Raw genomic sequence first — 6,000 nt, forward strand, 5'->3', positions numbered from 1 at the left:
TGTGTGTGGGTGGAGGATGGGACAGTGAGGGGAATAATTAGATTCGCAGACTGTTGTTCCATTGTTACAATTACATGTTTATCTCTTCTTATGAATAAACACATTTTCATATTTTACTTACAATCTTGTGCCTGTAAGTCACATTGATTGGAGCAGTCAATGGTCAAAGATCTCAGGAAAATACACAAACTATTGGTTAATTCACTTATGTTGGGACTCCGGGGTCTGTGGGGCTGGAATTGACCGTGTTCTCACCCAGGGTGTCGTAACAATGTCAACACTAATTATACAGAGTGGGGAATATTGGGTACTTAGAGGAAGTCGTTATATCAGATATCATAACACTCCATCGTATGCTCCTCTTTTAATAGAGGATATTATGGTTAGTACAATATAATGGGGTACAGATAGAAGCCACTTCTGTAGTATTTGCACATCTAACATATGACCGTGAAGAAGCAAGATGTAGATTTAGTGCTACAATAATTTAACAATGGAAATGCTGTGGGCTGCAAAGAACATAGAACATACAACGCCGAAGTAGAACATTCGGCCCATCGAGTCTGAACGGACCCATTTAAGCCCTCACTTTCACCCTATCCCCATAACCCAATAACCCCTCCTAACCCTTTTGGTCACTAAGGGCAATTTATCATGGCCAGTCCACCTAGCCTACACGTCTTTGGACTGTGGGAGGAAACTGGAGTATCCGGAGGAAACCCACCCAGACACGGGGAGAACGCGCAGACTCTGCACAGACAATGACCTAGCGGGGAATCGATCCTGGGACCCTGGCGCTGTGAAGCCACAGTGCTAGCCATTTGTGCTACTGTGTATCATATTGCATACATTTGATGGGACTTATTGTACAACCATAGGACAATGAGAACCCCAGTGGCAACAACCGGGTATACCCCCTGTTCAATCGCTCTGTTTGTTTATACCCCCAGATACCAAAGTGGAACTGGTTGAAATATATAACAGAGAAACAGTTGGTATTTAAATTATGGAAAACATAAAAGATAAAACACTTGAATCACAACACAATATTTGAATCAATAAACACAATACTTGAATCACTTCTCTTATACAATCCCACACTACCAGAGCACCTGATCGGAATTCAGATGCAAATCCAACAAGTGTACCCGTCATACTATCCACTCCAACAATGAACCAAGGCTTTTACAAATGATATTGAACAAATAGACTCCTCCACATTGTGGGAGAGTTTGTGGAATTGGTGCTCAAATGTCCAAATACACTTATGGATTTGCACCATCTCCATGCCCCAGTCATAACGCAAATGATATTGATTATATACCTAATGTATCTTATTCTCCAGACGAGGAAGAAATGGCAATGGGGAATTCGGCTTAGTAGCTTTTACATCGTACTTGAGGTAACAAGGTAAAAGATCAAATGTCTGTATAAAGGGACAGTATAATACAGATGGTCTGAACACATGCCTTTATCCTCTTTATCTGCGTCTCTCTCTCTTTCTGACACTTTGTGTGGTTGGTTGATTTCTGTCTCTGGTCTGTGTTTGACTTCACAGCAGCCTGTAAATCGCTACTTTTGCCCTATACCCACAAACCTCTTCTTAGGTGCATATCTCTCTCTAAGCTTTCTCTCTCTCTAGTTTCCTCCTCACACCGTCTGAAATTGACTCATCTGTAACACCTGCATTTCATTCCTCGGTTGTTTCTAAGGCTCTAATGCGCTATGTGTCGGTTTCCTGTTTTGCAGCACTCAATTGCTATTGTAACCTTGCATTTTCTACCTCCTCATACAACTAGCTTTCGCTGTAGCCTTCCTCAGCTTGGAGGCACGTTTCGCTTGCCCCTTTCTCACCCCTTTGCAGTGTCCAAAGGGTCCCGGACCTTTGAATGCCTTATTGGCATCTTTGACTCATTTAGGCCATTGAGGGACCAAAACCTCCAGATGAAATGCCGGATCAATTGAACAACCAGATAACTTGTTAATATCATGGGCTCGATTCTCCGAAGAGGGAACAAAGTCCCCTAGCAAGCGTGTTTAGCTGTGCGTTTCCTGCCACTCAGTTCCGAGAAACACATGGCTATTCAACGCAACTCGCGTTGTAAAAGGGACCTGAATGGGAACACGCGACCAAGGCCACACATAGCCACATTTTGTAAACTGGGGAGCTCGGCTGGCTGGATCTCCCCCTTGCAGTGAGAGATCGCGACGTCATTTTTAAAGAGTGCCTCGATCTCCGAAACAATCCCCTCCCCTCGTAACTCTTTCAAGACCCACACCGGGCACCTCATGCCTGATCATGCACATGCAGAAAATGCCAGTTTGGCACCTTGGCAGTGCCCATTCCCACTGGCAGTGCCATACAGGCACCTTGGCAGTGCCAGGCTGGTACCCAGGTGGCACCAGCAGTGCCAGGGTACCACCTGTCCAAAAGGCATGCATTTGGGGGCCTTGGATCCTCTGGGCGACCCCCATAAGTGCTGCTCCATCTGGTCCCCGTTTTAGTGCTGAACGGTGCTCGCCCAAGGTCTCTGAGGTGAAGGGAATGAATCCCAGAGCCTCCGGTACCTCGGCAACATGCACATTAGAGTGGGGCTAATTCCTTGCTCTAATATGCAGATTTACCAAAAAGTGATCTTGCTAACAATGGCTGGGATTTTACATCACAATGTCTTGCGAGAACGCGTTGAATCTCGCGAGGCATGGCGTGCCAGGTAGATCCTGGGAGCGGGGTCTCCCGGGTTTCATCAGCCATGCTGCGCCACGGTGAGATGTTCTGCCAGCGCAGCATGGCCATTGGATCACAACTAGTGACTGAGGAAAGAGGGTAAGATCATGTTTAAACAGGAGGATAACTGCCAGTTGCACAATCAGAGCATTGCAAAACATACTAACAATATGATCGTATTCAAATGAATAAGTTAAATTGAATTCGCTCATGGAAAGCCCAGGAGAAGCAAGTCAGGCGAATTGGAGCCGATGCATTTGAGATAGGGGTCCCATACCTTCCAGAAAACATAAGACTTAGAATGGAGTACAGACTTTGAAAATTCCATCGGGGTGCATTCCATAACCAGCCCATGCCAGTTTTGGATGGAGGGAAAGTTGTGGCTAATCCAGGAGCAAAGATCAGGGTATTATATCACCTTTTTTCATTCGAATCAGTGATTTCCCCATCTGGGAGACCCAGGATCAGGAATACAGGATCAGGCTCGATCAAAAATTCTCTCCAATTCCCTGACTACATTTGACCAATAGGATTGAATCTTGATGCAGCTCCATAGACGATGTATATAGTCACCCTCAACTACCAGGCACTTTAGGCTCACAGGGATTGGATTTATTTATTGTCATGTGTACCGAGGTACAGTGAAAAGTATTATGCTGCGTACAATCCAGACAGATCATTCCATACATGGAAATAAAACATAGGGCATAGATGAATACACAATGTAAATACATAGACAAAGGCATTGGGTGAAGCATACAGAAGTGCAGTACTACTCAGTAGAGAAAGGGAAAGGGGACGTATTAGGATCAAACATGTGTCTAAGACTGGGTGTCAGATGAAGGCTGTGTAGTATCTTCAACTGGGTCTCCTTCCTATTATTGCTGTTCAAAATTTCATCAGCCATAGTCCTATATGTTGCCCTGGATCTCCACATCAATATTGACTGCTAAGTCCCATGACTACGAAGATCTCAGCATTGAAATTCAGGTTATGGAATTTTGAGCATCATAGAACTGGCTCATCAATTGTTTAGGCTCCACAGAATTCACGGTTCTTTTCACTGGGGAAATTGAGGAATCAAGAGGCAAAGATGTCTTGTTACAGATAACGTCTCTAAGCTGTAAGTACTTAAAAAGGACAGTCTAGGGATGTCAAACTGTTGACAAAAGTATGCCCAAAGGATGACTAGGAAGCATCTCTGAACATGTCTTCCAGCCTCAAAATGCCTCTATCCAGGTATCAAATCCATGGTCAATGGGACCGGGTGAGAAGTCTGGACTGCCTTGGACAGGAGAGACAGTGGAAGTCAACTTAGATTTCCCTTCGAATTGGCGGACCAACCTCCACGCTCCTGAGAGTATTAATAATAACAGGATTATCACACTTAGCAGAACCTGTCTTAATGTCACCAGAAAACAACAAGACCTGTAAAAGGAAAACTGACTGGTCTGCTTCTATATCGAGCCAGATGGATCTTGTGTCTATCCTAACCCAACCCCTTACGAACTTAGATGAGAGGCCAATTGATATAACCTGATATTCAGGAGACCCAAACCTCCTTTAGCTCCTGGTAATTGGAGCTGCACAAACTTGAGGCAAGGCTTTTTTAAATTCCAGATAAATGTACTAATCATTCCATCAATTTCCTTAATGACTGGTTGACAGAAGTTTAGGCAGCATCTGCAGAGGGTACAACAGTCTGGGCAACACATTTCATTTTACATGAAATTGGAAGAGCCGACCACTGGGCAAGGTCCCACCTAATAGCCACCATCAGCTGTGGAACGTTGGCTGCATATAGCTGTCTGAAAGAGGGGGGGGGGGGGGGGGTCATTGACATTCCCAGATATTTAAATCCCAAGGGGGGTGCCATCTGAAGGGGAAGTTAGCAAGAGGAGGGGGCTTACCCCGCCCCACTAATTAAGGGGCAATTTAGCGTGGCCAATTCACCGACCCTGCAATCTTTGGGTTATGCGGGTGAGACCCACACAGACACAGGGAGAATGTGCAAACTCCATTCCAGACAGTGAACCTGAGCCGGGATCAAACCCAGGTCCTCAGCACCATGAGGCAGCAGTGCTAACCACAGCGCTGCCCATGTAAAATTGATCATATAACCAGAGAAGTCACTAAATCTATCCACTACTCCAATAATGGCCGGGACTGAAACACTGGGGATCGACACAAACAGCAGCCCGTCATCTGCACACAGAGTGATCCACCCTCCAGTCCTGATATCAGAGACTCCGATCTAATAGCTCCCGGCAAGGGTTCAATGACCAATGTAAACCACCAGGGGGACAGAGGGCAGCCCTGTCTAGTCCCTCTCTGAAGCTCAAAATTCAACGACCGTAAACCATTCTGGAGCACCGCTGCGGATGGTCTGTGATTTTTCACAAAAACTTAGAGTACCCAATTATTTTTTCCCCAATTAACGGGCAATTTATTGTGGCCAACCCAGTTACCCTGCACATCTTTTTGATGAGACCCACACAGACACGGGGAGAATGTGCAAACTCCACACGGACAGTGACCTGGAGCCAGGATCGAACCCGGGACCTCAACACCATGAGGCAGGACTGCTAACCACTGCGCCACCATGCCGCCAAGTGTGTGCTGTTTCAACATCAAGATTGCCACCCTGAACTTCTGCATGGTTTATATGCCACAACATTTTGTCTCGACCTAAGTTTAAAAACACAAATGCCAAATCTTCAGAAAAAGTATTTTATGGGGAATCTTGTGTGATGCAAGTTCTTCACGCAGAATGTACAGCACAGAACCAGGACATTCAGTCCCTGTCATTTATACTGTACACAGGGCTCCTCCCATTTTACTTCATCAAGCTTCAGCAACATTCGAACCGTTACTGGAAAATCTTCCCCGTATAAACCCAGTCTGGTCCTCCCGCACAATTGTCGGAAGGATGTCCTGCAGCCTTATCGCCAAAACTTTAGATAGCGGTTTCAAGTCAACGTTCAAAAGAGAGATTGGGTGATGAGAGACCCACTTCTCTGGGTCCTTGCCCACCTTCAGAATCAAAGAGATATTAGCCTCACGAAAAGTCGGTGCTGCATCACAGAGTCAAAAGAGTGACAATACATATCTACCAACGGGTCATCCAACAACAAATCCTCAAACCCCCGATAAACCTCACCCACAGCCATCTGGTCCCGGGGCTTTACCCAGCTGCAGCTCCTTCATGGCCTTTGACACCTCTTCCCTGGAAAGGGGAGCATTGAGAGCGTCACACTGGCTTTCTGAGGCCT

The sequence above is a fragment of the Scyliorhinus torazame genome, chromosome 5, assembly GCF_047496885.1.
Source record: "Scyliorhinus torazame isolate Kashiwa2021f chromosome 5, sScyTor2.1, whole genome shotgun sequence".
NCBI classification, from domain to species: domain Eukaryota; kingdom Metazoa; phylum Chordata; class Chondrichthyes; order Carcharhiniformes; family Scyliorhinidae; genus Scyliorhinus; species Scyliorhinus torazame.